The following is a 15,812-nucleotide window of genomic DNA, read 5'->3' on the forward strand; positions in this document are numbered from 1 at the left end:
CTGCCCATGTAATAGAGTCAAATCCAAACCCAGGCCTCTTTGCCACAGCTTCTGCCCACCCATTCCAAGGTCCTGTCAGCCCTCACTGCCTCTGCTGAACAAAACTCTTACTGCAGTTCATCACCTCTTTCATTTTATAACACACGTTTTTCATAACATCTTTAATATTTTTAGTAAAATAGGCTGAAAGCTTTCTTTATTTTATTTATGTATTAATTTTCATAGCGACAAGGTCTTATGATGATCTTGAACACCTGGGCTCAAGCAGTCCTCCCACCTCAGCTTCCCAGAGTGCTGGGATTACAGGCCTGAGCCACAGCACCCAGCCCTGACAGCTTTCTTAAGACAGGTTATATGTATGATTCATTTTTGCATTCTCACACACCTCATGTGGTGCCTAGCAAACAGTACTAGCAAACAAATTTATTTAAATGAATGGATTTACACATGTCTGGGATGCCTGCAATGTGACAAGCTCATTGAAGCCTATGAATGATTACATCTTCCTCTTTAAACTGTTTTGGTTTTTAATAGAAAAAACTTCAGTTTTGCCACATTATTCCCCATTTTAATTGTTAGTTTGAGCTCCTTCTTTCACATCCTCTATTTGACAAATTCGTATCGATGCCTTGCAAATTCCAATGATTTTTTTTAATTTTTTCTTCTTTTTTATACACAAGTCAAGTCTTCCGGTTTTTTTAATTGGTAGTTTTCTATTGTTCTATTTTAGTACAGACTATGTATGTTATTTTAATTAATTTTTACCAAATATATATATATATATCGTGTTACAGCTCTTTTAAAATTTGTTTAGCAGGCTTTCCAATTTTTGCCAGAAAGCCCCCTAAAAAATAAAAAATAAAGAAATAAGAAAAAAATACACATAAATATATTTAAAGATCAGAAGAAATATGTAAATCCTTCTTTTCAGCATATATTGTAAATATTTGGCAGACCATATTGCATTCAAAATTCTTAACTTGAATTCAATAGCTATTGACCATTATAAACCCAGGGAAATCACATTGTTCTATGTGGTTGGTTGTTAGAAAGAACCTAAGGAGAGCTTTAACTAAGAGGCCAGGGACATTACTATGCATTTGTCTATTTAACCTTGATTCAAGCAATAAGAGCATTGTGAACATTTCTATGGAAGCTCAACCACCCAACATAAAGCCTAGTAAGATAATAATAAAAATCCTCATCCACCTCCTCAGGCCTCTTAACACCTGCCACCCAGTGAAGATTCCTGTGGTACTCGACTCCCAACTCCCTCCTCACACACTTATTGTTACTTATGACGAGGTCCGCGAATCACTCTAAAGATGCTGTCCAGCCTTTAGTATCCTGCACAATCCTAAATTGTGCACAGCTGAGCCATCAGCAGCTAAGGAAGAGGTTCAAAGAATAGCTATTCACGGTATAGCCACAAGACACAACGCGGAGACCAAAGGGCATCAAAAGAAAGACTCAAAGAGCAGAATGTTGGAGTGAGGCAGAGGCTTTTGAGAGAAAAGGAAACTTGGAGATGGCAGTTTTACCAGGGATTGAGACAAGTGACCCTGTTTACCTACACAGGATGGTTTCCTTTAATTAGTGGTCTCAGCAGGAAGAATTTGTGATGCTAAGGACATCACAAAGGGCAGGTAATATTCTGATACATGTCTTAAGCACTCTGAAATCCTTGAAGTATCCATCTAGAGAAACAACTTTTTCTTTAATAAAAGGAGAAAGAAAGAAAATCCTGTTAGTTTATCAGACTGACTTTCTAGCTGCCTGAGTTCACCCAGATGCAGTTTAAGTATATGTAGAATGTATTTTACCACATCTAGTTTGCTCCTACTTTTAATTCCATGCAATATTGAATATCTGAGGAACACAAAGTAGTTGTTTAATGATAACGTGTAATTGGAATTACATTCTTCCTTCAAAATATGTATGTGCCAAGTCAAAGCCTGAATATAAGTTAAGCATATGCCTAAAATTGTATGAATTTACATGTAGTCCACTAAACATATAACTAATAATTTTAGTGACAAAAATAGAAATCTCTTTATTTTTATCACATTTTGCAGTTTACAAAGCACTGAGTAATGGTGAGTTTCATTTATGAAACAATATTTGAAGGAATGTCACAAAATTTTACAATTATTATATCTGATTAGAAAAACACATGCTTCTTATAGAAATAACTTGGAAAAATTTAAAGATAAAAGCACTTTAATATCCCCTACACAAACACACACACACACACAGAAACCTATATAAATTTTTGCTAAATTTCTTTTCAGGCATATCCTCTATAATTTACTTATACCCTACTTTGTTCCAGAAAGGATTTAAAGTGGTTTACAATGAAATACAGTTATAGAAAAATAAATGAAAACTCTTGAGAATTTAAAAGAAAATAACAAGGATAGAAAAGGAGACTAAAATAAAACTAATTTTTTGAAAATCAAAAGGCAGACAATGACAATGTTCATACCTGCCACCAGCCTATCATGCTTTTAGCAATTAATGCCAAGCAGTAAGATTGCTCAGTTACACAATTTACTTAAGTGGCCACTGGGGAAGGGCAACAAAGAAACAAATTTCTCAAACAAAGCACAGCTCTTCCTTATGTTCCTTATATTTTTTTTAGACTGTCTTTATAAAAATGCAATGAAGGACATCTACCAATCTTTTGGTAGATTTGACCATGAGATTTAAAAAGCTGTTTCTTACAGGGCCCTCCAATATAGGATAATAAGATTCTTCCGTTATGTCTATTCCACACATATACACACAAACTATATTTACAGTCATGTACCACATAAGATGTTTGGTCATTGACAGACTGCATATATGATCCCATAAGATTATAATATTTTTACTATAGTTTTTCTATGTTTAGATACACAAATACTTCCCACTATGTTATATTTGCCTACAGTATTTAACATAGTCCCATGCTGTACAAGATTGTAGCCTAGGGACCACAGGCTACATCATATAGCCTAGATGTGTAGTAGGCTACACCACCTAGGGCTGTGAAAGTACACTCTGATGTTCACACAATGATCAAATCTCATAATGATGCATTTCTCAGAATGTTTCCCATTCACTAAGCAATGCTTGACTCTTACACATACATCTTTGATTAAGTAAAGTATATAAGATATACATATATAAGGGCATACACACACACTTTGATTACTTAATAATCAATTATATCAGGCATTAATACTCTAGTTTTTCACTATTTTAACACTGGGATAAATGTCTTTACATATAACTATATCTCTGCTTCTTTAGAAATAATTTCTAGAAGTGGAAATGGTAACTCAAAGGTATGAATATGTCTAAGTCTCTTCCCATATTCTGTCAAAATACTAGCCAAGAAATACTGATACCAATGTATGCTTCCATCAACAGACTATGAGAGTATTCAATCTGATAGTCTTAATATTATCAGTTTTTAAAATTCCTGCCAAAATAAGAAAAAAAAAGAAGCAGCAGAAGAAATAGTTGGTGGTTCTCTTTGGCATATGTTAAAATATTTTCACAAATGTAGAGAATAAATTGTATTTATAAAGTATGGCATGGTGTTTTTGGTTTGGTTGGTTGGTTTGATTTTTCTAGACTATAAGCTTTGTGAAGGCAAGTATCACACTTCACAGAACAAGGCTTGGTACATAATTGACAGGTAAAATTATTCACTGCATGAATAAATGATTATATGTTTATTTACATCAGCTTTTGTGCATTAACATTTTGGCTCTGCCTTGAAATGATGAAGATTTTTGTCCTTGACCAAACTCTAGCCATGTTCCTCTTAACCCTCTTTCAACTAGGCCCAGGCCTTAACCTTGGGCATATAGAAACTACACTCTCAACACAAATTATTTCATCCATACTTTTGCCCCAACATTAAAGACTTAAGCAAACACAGATATGGTTTCTAAGAGCTCCAGGATGTATCCCTAGATGACCCCAGCCTTCCTTTAAAGTGCCTGCCCCCTTTAAAGAACATACAATTTGCTGCTTGTTCTAGCCAATACTCAAATATAGCAGCCTTTCTTAGAGTATTTACTCAAAAGGGCTTGAAATTGTAAATCGTTCCTCTGTTGCTTTGAGATGTATGTTAATCTATTATTCTAGAGTGCCTTTCTCAAAGACCCAAAAGCCAGTCCTTTAAAATGTAGAAGGATAGGAGCTCTGTTTCACAGGCTCTATGGGAGAATAGAATTCTAACTTGAGTAATTCCAGGTAGCAGATGTAGCTGGCCTAATCAGCCTTTATACTAACCAATCCTTTTTAATTTCTCACTTCTCTGACTCCACTGAGCCCCCTGCTCATCCTCCTCCTTCCCATTCCCTCATTTTTCTGTTAAAACACTCAGTCACCTTCACCCAAATAAAAGTTGAGTTCAGTTTACTATAGACCTTCTTCCCTAATGCAATTGTATATTACTGATTAAGATCTCTCCCTCCCACTTTAACTAGCATCCATCTTTCTTTTATTTTTGATAGAAACTCATTCTTGTCCTCTCTATCATTTCAGGGATTATTGGTGAACCAAATGTTCTAACAAAACTAATTATATCTTTGCAGATAATTTAATAACAAGAATGCCAATCAACTGGTGTTTGTATATATGTGCTTAGATTTTTTTTTCCTTACATCCCACTGGAAGCTTTAGGCTTATATGGTTATAATTTGAATAACATGTTAAATAACTGTCTCCAAATATAAAATCCCATGGGCCATTAAAAGCTGTAACATCTTTCAGCATGTGCCCAAAACTTTACTATCAGTCTCATAGTTTGTGCCAAAAAATATATTATCTGTTCCAAATGAAAAAGTATCAGACCTTCTGTCAACCTTTTTAATGGTTTTCTGTTAATGGTCATGGTCTTGTACATCTGTCTCTGTTTCAGAAGTTCACAGGTAAATAGTAACGATGGCTACCATTGGAGGGTACTGGCAGAGTATCAGGCTTATATAAGATGCTTCAATGCACATCCCCTCAAAACTTAACAATAGCACAATAAAATTGATAGTTCTATAGATGAGAAAACTGAGGCTCAAAGAGGTTAAACAAATTGCCAAAGATCACAGAGCCCGTAAATAATGGAGCCATGATTTGAACCATCAACTGTTTGACTGCAAAGTCTGTGTTCTTTCCACGATGCTTCACAACCTAGACATAGTCACACATAGATTTTTGGCTCTTTCGTATTTCTCATCTAACTAACATGCAGTCAAAACAAAGTGAATGAGGGGGGAAATTATACTCAGAATAAACATTGTAATTATAAAAGAAATAAAAAGGAAAAGAAGAAAACAGTCAAGCTGTGGCAAAGCAAACTCCAAAGCAACCAAGAGGCTTATAAACCTCTAGTTTTCTTTAAAGGAGCTATATTTCCTCCCTCTAAAAACTCTGGCTTTGGAATGAAGGTGACATACTGTGGGAAGACCAAGGAAATTAAACTTTTTTCATCTTATTGATTCCTATTTCTTTCATTCCATCTGTTTCCTTGGCATGGTGAAGGGGGTGACGATCGACGCAGAGTAAGCCGGCTCTGTCAGTCAGAAGATAGGAGCTGACAAACCAGACACGGGCTTGGGAAGGCCTTCCATGAGGGAGAGAATCTGTGCCAGATGACAGGACTCACAGAGAGTCTGACAAAATGTTGCAGACAATCAGGAAGCGTCTGATCCAGATTTCATAGATAATAAGCAGGCTCTTTCCTGTGTGCATGCACATAGATTTGAGTATTTCTGATCAAGTGCCCCATTTTTACACAGAACAGAAAGTACATCACAGAAAAATAAAAAATGAAAGAGGACAAGAAGGAGGGTATAAAAAAGGAAAAACAAACAATTAAACTGGTAACACAGAAAACTTGAGTATATAATATGATGACATGTTAAAAATACTTTAGAAGTTAATAATTTTAATATTTATCGCCAGGGTGCAAATATATTGGAATTTCACAAAAACAATTTGCTATAGGTTAGAGCCTTCTTAAAAATCATTCAGCACTCAGTTACTCTTCTATCATACAAAGCATATTTTGTGATTTCCAACATTTATGTCATGTCCAACATAAACTCTAAAATCACCATAAAATGCTGCTTGCATGAGAAAGAATCTGAAGTAGATCACTAGACAGTCTTGTGATTAAACTCTAATAAGGATATAAATTCTGTGTGTCATTAAGAGCTTCATGCAGGAAAGGCTTCTACTCTGGCAGAGAAAAGACTAAAATGAAAGGAAGCTCATTTTGTTGGGAGCCAAAAGACCCATATATGGTGAGGCTGGAAAATGAATCAGCTTTACTATTTCATTGGCCCCACCACCAAGTTAAGCTACTATCACCAACAAAAGGCATAATATTATCTCTTTGCTTGCTCTCTCCTGGACTGGAAAGCTCCCATGAAAACAGACAAGAAATGTCAAAAACTGTACAGGGCTGACTTACAAACTTCACATGGGAACACTTTGGTTGTAAAATCCTCCTGAACACTATTATGTGCTGAATTGTGTCCCTCAAAAAAAGATACTAGAGTCCTAACTCCCAGTACTTCAGAATGTGACCTTATTTGGAGACAGGTCTCTTAGAGAGGTCATAAAGTTAAAATGAGACCGTTAGGGTGGGCCCTAATTCAATGGTGTTCTTATAAAAAGGGACATTTGGACACAGAGAGAGGTATACCCATAGAGGAAATTCCCTGTGAAAAAACAAAAGGAGAACATAGCCATCTATAAGCCAAGGAGTGGGGCCTGGAACAGATCCTTCCCACGATCCTCAGAAGGAACCAACCCCACCAACACCTTGATTTCAGACTTCTAGCCTCCAAAGCGAGGAGACAATAAATTTCTATTGCTTAAGCCACCCAGTTTATCATCCTTCGTTAGAGCAGTGCTAGCAAATTCATACAGATTTGGTAGCAGGAAACGATGCATTGCTGTAACAAATACCAAAAAATGTGAAAGTGGTTTTGGAATTGGTAGTGGGTAGAAGCTGGAAGGTTTTGAGGTACATGATAGGAAAAGTCTATATGGCCTTAAAGGAGAATGTTGCTGGGAATATGAATGTAACCAGTGCTTTTTGGTGAGGCATCAGACAGAAATGATGAATGCATTACTGGACACTAGGGGAAAGGTGATCCCTCTCATAAAGTGATAAAGAACTTGACCAAACTGTGTTCCGTTGATTAGGAGAGAAGTCGTAAGCTATGAACTTTGATATTTCATTGAGAAGATTTCTAAGCAAAGTGTTGAAGGTGCAGCATGGGGTCTCCTCACTGCTTATAGTATAAAACAAGAGGGGAGACATAAATTGAAGCAGCAAAAAGGAACTGGAAGTTGAGGATCTGGAAAATGCCCAGCCTACTCATATTGAAAGCATATATTCTAGAGAAAACTCCAAGGGTATGGCTGAACCACCCTTTGGTAAAGACATTAGGCATGAGACTTGTAGACCCAATCAACCATCTCAGCAGAAACAGTGCCAGCTTGTACTGAAGGGTACAGAGACAAGACAAGACAAAGGGAGGCTGTCTGACTTCAGGAATTCTGCAGGCAAGAAGCAGTCCAATAGAGCTATTTGGCTATGCACATGTGTTAACCCCCAAAAGGGTGACTCCAAAGACAGCTGGAGGAGGTTGGTAGAGCTTCCATTGCCATCCCTGGCCCAGAGGGTGGGGACACCTTCTTCATTTAACATGGCAAAACTAGCCTCATTGTCATTCTTGGCACCCACTTTTGACTCCCCTGCTTCTATGGCCTCACTTCCAGTAACCCAAGTTTAAAACTTGTCATCAGTGACCCCTTTCCTTTCATTCGTATTCAATTAGGCACCTGCTCCTATTAACTCTTCTACTCTTCACAGACATTTATATCACTGAAGATTGCACTTTCAGTAATAAAAAGCATTCTTAACTAGTTTTATGACATTGTGCTAAGAACTTTATGCAGTTTATGGTTTTTAATCCTCATAACAGTGCAATGCGATAGGTATGCTATTAATATTCATTTCACAGATAGGAAAACTGAAGCTCAAAGAGATACCACATCACTATATTTGCCCAAATCACATAGTCATGAAGCATCAGAGAAGGGACTTGAACCAGACTGAACTGTCTCTTCTCCTCCTGACCTATATTTTTGAAATCTCATCTAAAAAATATCTAAGTGTAAGTTACACCTTAGCTCAAAATTTTTCTATGACTTCTCATTGCCCATAGCCAAAATACCTTAGTCTGACATTTCACAGTATCTTTACTCACCATGCCACCTGTCAAAATCTTGCCCATCCTAAATGTCCAGTCTCATTGTGAAAATTTATCTTTCAAATTTTTATCTGAATATAGGAAAATATTACTTAGAAAAATAGTCTCTCTCCTTGGAAATTGCTATGGCTTGAATGTTTGTCCTCTCCAAAACTCATGTTAAAATTTAATCCCAATGTGGCAGTATTGATGGGGGGTGTGTTATAAGAGGTAATTGGGTCTTGAAGGTTCTGTCCTCATGAAGAATTAATCCATTCATGGATTAGTAGATTAATGAGTTATCATGGGAGGGGAACTGGTGGCTTTACAAGAAGAGGAAGAAAGATCTTAGCTAGCACATTAGCAAGCTCAGCTCTCTCACTGTGTCCTGCATCTCCTCAGGACTCCGTAGAAAGTCTCCACCAGCAAGAAGGCTCTGACCAGATGTGGCCCCTCGAACTTGGACTTCTCAGCCTTCATAATTTTGTTAAAAAAAAAAGTTTCTTTATAAATCACCTAGTTTCTGATATTCTAAGCAACAGAAAACAGACATACACAAGTCTATGATGTGTAATATTCATTCAATCAACTTCAGAATTTATATGTCAACCACTGAGACTAAAATCAGCATCTTCTTTCAAAACTCCCTCTCCCAGTATTCTCTGTCCACCTGCCAATCATTCACCCACTCTTGAAATCCTAATACTGTCTTTGACTCCTGCTCCTTTTCACATGTTATCTGCTGCTAAGTCCTATTGTCTGCTCTGCCACTGAAGAGCTCTCAATCTATCCCTTCTTCTCCATTGTCATTATCTCCATCCTCATTTATGCTCCCTGGACTTGAAAGCATAATACGGCTTAAGAGAACTACCACTAGATTAAATATTCTCCACAAAATAATCAGAGATTGACAGGACAGAGGGACTGGGGGAAGAGGAAAGAGACACAGGAGAGGAATTGACACATCCTCCATGAGAGACCTAGACCTAAAAGGAAGTAAAGAAAGAGAGAATAAAATCCACATCAAATGGGGTGGAGGGATGGGGAAGAGAGGTGGTAATGGGAAGTGCTGACAGCTTGAAGATGAGGAAGGAAATCAAGGAGAGGAGAAACCAGGTAGAAAAATGATGGTTGGTGTTATGAATCTGATTCTTTTATTTACCTTTGGAAGACATGGCATTATTTTTAAAATTACACTCTGATTGTTATATACTGTGCTTCTTTGACAGAGCTGTTCTCTAAACCAAGGGGAATAGTCTTTTCTAGCCCTGCATTCTCTATAGCTCAGCTCTCAGTTGTCTACTAAAGCTACTTCTTGCTTGGCATGTGAGGCTCTGAACCAACAGCCCCAACCCACTCTTCCTCAGCCAGCCTCTCCCACCCAAAACAGTGCACCCCCAACAGCTTCCTCCTCCACATGGGTCTTTACCTGTGCTCTCCTCCCTCAAAAACTTCCAGCCTTCATCCCTGCCTCTCAAAATTCTCTCCATCCGACAGGATTTAGATATTTTATTTCCCCCAAATCTGATGTTAAAATGTGATCCCAGTGTTGGAGCTGGGGCCCAGTAGGAGGTGTTAGGATCATGGGGGTAGATCCCTCACAGATGGCTCAGTGCCATCCCTGCAGTAGTGAATGATAATGAGTACATGAGAGATCTGCGTGTTTTAAAGATTCTGGGACCTTCTCCCTCCCTCTCTCTCCCTCTCTTGCTGTGTGACATGCCTGCTTCCCCTTCTCCTTCTATCATGTTTGGAATCTCCCTGAGACTATCGCCTGAAGCAGATGCCAACACCATGCTTCTTGTACAGCCTACAGAACTGTGAGCCAAAATAAACCTCTTTCCTTTATAAATTACCCAGTCTCAGGCATTTCTTTATAACAACACAAATGGACTAATGCACTATCCATCAGGTGTAAGGAAAAGGCTACTTCTATGACTCCCTCATCTGGACTTGCTCTTGTTCCCTCCTTTGTGCACAAACAATGCTTTGCATTTTGTCTTTTTAGCCCTGTTTCTATTCTAATTCTGCTTGTTTTGAATTGGAATGGTAGCCTATCTTAGTTCCTCAATAGAATACACATAGCCTTAAAGGTAAGGACCATGACTTGTTTATCTTGACGCACATAACCAAGAATCTTACACAAAGTAGGTACCCCACACATATTTGCCAACTAAAGTGGCATTTTATCCCAATGGCTTTTTTATTTTTCTCCTATTAAGCAAGGAGGTAGGTTGTCCACAAGGGTTTTGCGTGAGAAAATTTCTCATGGAAAATTTTAGCCTCTTTGTTATAGATGAAGCATCAATTAAAAAGCACAAAGTGACACAGTCTGAACCTCGAATATATCCTGGGGCCCAGACCAAAGAAAGAGACAAATTTAAAGTTGTACAAACCAACAGTGGGAGGACCATCTATACTTAGTGACTAGTCTGTCAGAGTGAAAAACCTCAAGTGGGTTGTAAATACAGGGTTGATTCTTTGGGGGATTTTTCTTCTATTTGCTGATTCAGCTCCTACAATCAAGAGATTTTGTTGTTATTCAATTTTACTTAAGGCAGACTAAATCAACTGATTTCATGTTTATTCCTGATTTTTGTTTTTCTTACCTTGACTAAACTCTGTATTTTACAAAGCTCTTTCAGTTTTAGTGATGAGAAATATGATTTTATTCTTTTTTTTTCAAAAGCTATTTCTTTGCTTGTAGACTTCTGTGAAAATTCAACTAATTTGTTAGAAAATGTAATTTTTCTGAATTTTCAGGAATCCACGGGACTCTTGTCTTCTGAAATTCTGGTTGATGATATGGATGCATTTTTTCCCAGCACTCAATAAGACCCCCTGTGAATACATGGCTGCATAACATGTACAGGGTACACTCTTGGTACAAAATAGTTGTTTTGGCATTTTGTATTCCCAAATGTTCTAATGGAACTTTTTATGATTCTCATTTTCCAAACCAAGAAGGAAATATTGAAGGCATATCTTTTGAGGACTGCTCATCTCATGAAATCCATTCTACTTAGAGTTTACCTAATTATGATGATTTTAAATGTGAAATTAGCAAAACAACAATGGTTAAAGTTTCCTAAGCATTGACTGGGCATTTTTGAGACTTCTTTCTAGAGCTATGTGATATGGTGATTAGACTTTCAGAAGAATAACTGAAAGATTACACGAAGCAGACCACCATTGCCCCTAACGCACATTAAAGTTGTAGACTGAAAAAAGAAAGAAAAAAATTGAAAATAAAGGGAAAGGAAGAGTCCTTTGGGGACCGTCATATATTAACTATCAGCAATTTACATTCTCCTTGAACAACTGCTGATTTTCCTACCCTATCTCCATCTCTCTAAATAACAGTTTTCCAAACCTAAAACTCTGTTTTTACAATTCATTCCCATTACAGGAACCCATGCATGCATGCTCACATATTCATATACACACAACCACACAGTTTTTCTCAGATTTGCAGAAAGGTCAGAGGCAAAGAAGGGGGAAGACTTAAAAAAAAAAAAAAAACCTCCAGTAAGTTTGATCTAAACAAAATGGTTATTCAAATAGGTCCCCTACTAATTTCACAAAGATGCGTGATAATATCCAACATATGGCTTTAACTACGTTTTTTAATATTAGAAATTGAATGCACATTTTAAGACACAAGTTTTGCTGATATGCTGTTGATAATACAGGAGAACTATTTTCCATTTGTTTCCAATTATCTTAAAGACAGCCTGGGGATCATTTACCCATGGTTTAAGAGCACTCAGATAAGTCTACAGATGCAACAGGAGGGCATGTGTGTCAGCTACTGCAGCGGGGCTGCGTGAGGGTGGCTTAGCCAAGACTATCCTCTTATGTCTGAAACCACTAGATACAGTTCCTAAGGTCAAGCAGTACTAAAAAATAAAATCCTTCCTTTGTCAACATTCTTAGGGTGTGGGCTATGGAGCCAGACTGCCTGGCACCACCATTAAAGCAACTGGGTGACCTTGGGCAAGTCAGTTAACCTCTTTTTGCCTCAATTTCCTCATCTGAAAAATGGGGTTGTACCTATAGAATGGTGCCCAAAAGAGAGAAGACACACAATCATTGATCTGGCCCCAGCTTAACTCTCTACTTTGTCTCTCTCCGTCTTCCACTCTCAACTGCTTTCCCTGATCTTGCCACCAAGGTTCCTTCCAATTCTTCAAACATGCTCTCCCTTGACTCTCCTGGAATATTTTCTGCTTTCCTTCTGGCTAACCCACACTCCTCTGCCAGGACTTGGTGCAGACTGTACTCCCTCCAGCCTGAGTTAGGTGGTCTTCACCTATATGGCCACAGTTGCCTGGGATCCTTCTATTATTGTGTGTCTAACACAGCATTTTAATACTTATTGGTTTCCCTCATTGGACTCTGAGGAAAATACTCTGTCTTGTTCATTGTTGCAATCCCACCTCATGAAAAAAGCTTAGCACTGGAACTAATTGTATTTTTTCTTTGCAAAGCAGAAAAAAAGTCTTCCTCCTTAATGTACAAAAATAGACAAAAATGCAGGGGAGGTATGTTTGCTTGAGAACATTTTTAATTTTAATCCTTCCTAAGATTTGGTGAGCCCTTTCAATCTGAAAATTCAAGTGTTTCCTTGGCTCAGAGATTTATTCACACACATGTACATACACATGCATGCACAGTTGCAAGTATGCATATGTGCACACACTTGTATTTATTACTTCCTTTCTATTCTTCCTTTTTTTCAGTTAGTAATGGTCATTGTTTGCTTACTGGAGCTCTTGAATTTGTCTTCCTTGTCTCTTACTGCATCTTTCCACTCGTGATTTTCATTTCTTTTGCTTCATTTCTTTGATATGTGTTTGCAACTGTTCCCCCACTTGATCTTACAGATTATTTATTTCATTTTTCAGTGTTTGGATTTTTCCCCCTTCTACTAGTAAAGTATTTTGATTTAGAAATTGTTGTTTTATTGTTTTCATCATTTCCTAAAATGTACTAAAGCATTCTAAATTCTTTCTTGGTTTTTGTTTTTCAAAATCTCTTTTACATTCATTGGATCTTCCCCATACATGGTAGCTCAGTTTCTCTTCTTCAAGTAATTGAGATTTCTTTGCTTGCTCCTAAACTAAGTGGGTCCCTTAGTGCCATGCGACTCAGGCTGCTGGGGCCTGGAGCAGTGCTATACCAGCTAGCTGTGAGAGATGAGACTGGCATTTCTTTTCTTGAAGGCTAGTCATGAAGTGCCCACAGGCAGCTAATACCTCTCCACCAAGAGCTGGAGCCTCAGCCAGCAGCTGCAGCATCTGCTTTCTCCTCCCCAGGCTCTGGCAGTGGCCCTGGAAACATTGGCCCTCTGTACCAGCAACTCTCCTCCAAGTCCTGCACTTCTTAAGGATCCCAGACCTCGGGTGATTGTTTTGTACAACATGAGTATATCCTGCAGGGCTTGCCCAGAGGTAGATGAAGGCAATGGGCATGTATTGAGGCTACCATTTTCCATTATTTAATTTTTAAATTATCTGAGAGAATGCGAGTGGACAAGGCATAAAACAACCCCTTTCATATTAAATAAATACTTTTTACATTCAAAAAAGTTGAAATGCTCAAAATTAACCAATTAAGAATAGTTTTTAACTTTTAAGAAAAAAACTGTAAAATTAAAATTTCTCTGAAGTTTAGTAAGACACACTATAAGAACACCCATACTCATATGGGAAAAATTATCCTCAAAGCTCATTGTACTCTTTGAAATATATCATGGCTGGCCTTGCAACACTGAATATAGAGGAAGTATGATGATTAAGAACATAGACTCCAGAATTCATTACTTATTCTTTCATTGCCTTGGTTTCCTCATCTGCAAAAAGGGAGTTAATAATACTACCTACCATGTAGCTTTGTGAAGATGAAATGAATCAATATTTGAAAAGTGCTTAGAATAGTATCTGGCATATAATAAATGCTATACAAGTGTTTGTTAAATAAAATAAGATAAGTATAAAAGCTGTGAACGCTATAGGGAATTTTTTATATCCAGGATATCACTGAAGTTTTTTCATCTTTTTAAAATACCTTTGCCTTCAAAATGGGCTCACTGCTGCCTATTTGAAAATGATTCCCTAACAGATGCTATAACAAGGACTGTGGCATAGACAGTTCTGGAATGCCAAGAATTTCCATTGAGAGGAAAGAAGTGGGAATTTTGTACTTTAAAATGTTTACTCAAGGCATATGTTTTTATTATAATTCACTTTCAACTTTATGGTAAAATAACAAAGTATTTCTATCAAGTAGATATTAAAAATAGCCTGAAGTTTTTCATGTTTCAGAGAACAGTATACCCACAAGACATGACAGAGGCCTGTTTCCTGGTGTGCCCATTATTAAGGACACCCCACACATTCACGCAGTTGCTCCAGTAGATTCTAACAGAGATGTATACACAAATGGACCATTTTGCTGTCTCTTCCGAACGCTATAGTCACAAAGATGAAAAGAAAAGAAACTATGATGAGCATCTGAACAATATCAGAAATGTCAAAAGTTTTATCAATTACATAATTTTAGAATAAAAATTACAAAAGCTAACATTTATTGAGGCATCTTGATAAGAGCTTTCCATGCATTATTTCATTTGAGTTTCTGGTAGATAGGGTGCAATATTTTACTTCTCTGATTACCATTTAGGCTCTTCTTGGCCTCTTAAGTTAGCTGTATCTTTTCATTCCTAAAGTCCAGGAAATAAAACTAAGCAAATTTAATTTAGTTTTGATAATTTTGATGAGCCAAATGCCAATGACAGAGGTTTGGGATAAAAATGTGTTTTTGATCGTGCCGAGGGGGGATGGTAAGCAGCATAGCATAAATGGTTGGCTATGGACCTCTGAATATGCTTTAATCAGCTGTATAATTCACGCAAAGTATTCACTTTGATCCAGGCAACAAAAGACAATGTGGGATCTTATCCTATTTGATCTGCAGTGGAAGCATTAACTCATTATGTTTCTTGTCAACTTTCTATGTTGCTTAATGTCATGTAGAATCCAGTTCAAAGATAATCTTTTGGTAACATTTTTTAAGAGCAGCAGAAGCTCATGCATTCAAGAGAAAACAAATGTTTGTGACACGCAGAGCCAGGGAGGAGGTCAAGTCAACTGCAAATTTGGATTTTCAAATCTACACCATTGCCCAGGTCCTGACCCTAACCTTCTGTCTCCCGATGGCAAAGAGAAACAGGGTGTTCTGCCTCCCATAACATGAGAAGCCACTCTTCTGTGTGAAATCCCCCATCAATTTTGCAGAGGTTTTCTGCCATTATCACACTCCAGGTAGGCAGTTGTCATGAAGCATTAGAGCCGTGAGAAGCTGACAGCATAACTGCGGGCGAGCTCAGGGCTCAGTGCCGTCCAGCACCTGCCGCCTGCTCAGGCAGGAGTGTCCCCTGTCAAGACACAGCCTGGCAAGAGGCTTCAGGAATCACTTGTATCGGTGCCCTTCATTGACAGCACGCTGGAGGGCAGCCTGTCTAGCAAAAGCAGGACAGAAACCTTTGCCAGC

At 37.8% G+C, this 15,812-nt stretch overlaps 1 non-coding gene across 1 annotated transcript; it reads left to right on the plus strand.

Moving 5' to 3' along the window:
• The first annotated feature begins 783 nt into the window (after positions 1 to 783).
• Positions 784 to 845, plus strand: LOC118154978 (U7 small nuclear RNA). The gene has a single exon (XR_004745220.1). It is a non-coding gene; the product is annotated as a U7 small nuclear RNA (small nuclear RNA).
• Positions 846 to 15,812: the final 14,967 nt, after the last annotated feature.

The sequence above is a fragment of the Callithrix jacchus genome, chromosome 6 (genome assembly GCF_049354715.1).
Source record: "Callithrix jacchus isolate 240 chromosome 6, calJac240_pri, whole genome shotgun sequence".
Lineage (NCBI taxonomy): Eukaryota > Metazoa > Chordata > Mammalia > Primates > Cebidae > Callithrix > Callithrix jacchus.